This window comes from Phyllobates terribilis, unplaced genomic scaffold, assembly GCF_046119375.1.
Source record: "Phyllobates terribilis strain yellow unplaced genomic scaffold, ASM4611937v1 Scaffold_307__1_contigs__length_2267376, whole genome shotgun sequence".
Taxonomy (NCBI): domain Eukaryota; kingdom Metazoa; phylum Chordata; class Amphibia; order Anura; family Dendrobatidae; genus Phyllobates; species Phyllobates terribilis.
The window spans coordinates 963,520-964,232 of NW_027363067.1; positions in this window are offsets into that span (position 1 = coordinate 963,520).

The following is a 713-nucleotide window of genomic DNA, read 5'->3' on the forward strand; positions in this document are numbered from 1 at the left end:
GTTATCGCAATATTCTGAATTTTCTTTGCATATTCGGTATCGCCTTAATCGAAATGACGTGGAAAATCATATTTCCAGGTCATTTTTAATGCATAACAAACGCCGTAAAAACAAAACCCCCAAAAAACTACTGTATATTTTATGGTAAAAAGAATGGAGCCACTCAAAGCTACAACTCTTCTCACAAACGCCAACAGAAAAATAAGAAAGTTATGGCTCTTAAAAGAAAGTGATGAAAAAATGACAGCAAAAAATGTCAAATTTCCTGGTCCTTACAAGGTTAACCAATCCCATTCACCCCACGGTAACAACCTTCCTGTCCCTATTTCAATTAACCCTTTAGATACCTCAATTTCCCTTGTCATGTAGCCTGTATGCCCCATTTTTGGCCCCGGCTATTCTTATCTTAGTATTTGGAACAGGTTAAACTTAAACTTGTAATCCCTTATCATATTCTATTATTATTATAAGATGTGTGCAGATTGCCTGCTATTTACCTGCTGTACAAGTGTCCAGATGTTTTGCTGTAAATGCTCAAGATATTCTGAGCTAATACGACCTTTGTGGTATTTGGTCAGGCAGTCTATCACAAGCTTCATAACCAGCCGGTAAGTGAAGCTGAGGACGCCATCGGGTAGTGGTAGCACAATGTCAGGGGCGTAGGTGGTAAGAATCCCCTGGAGCAGTGCTAACACCTGAAGTCTGTCTGAAGG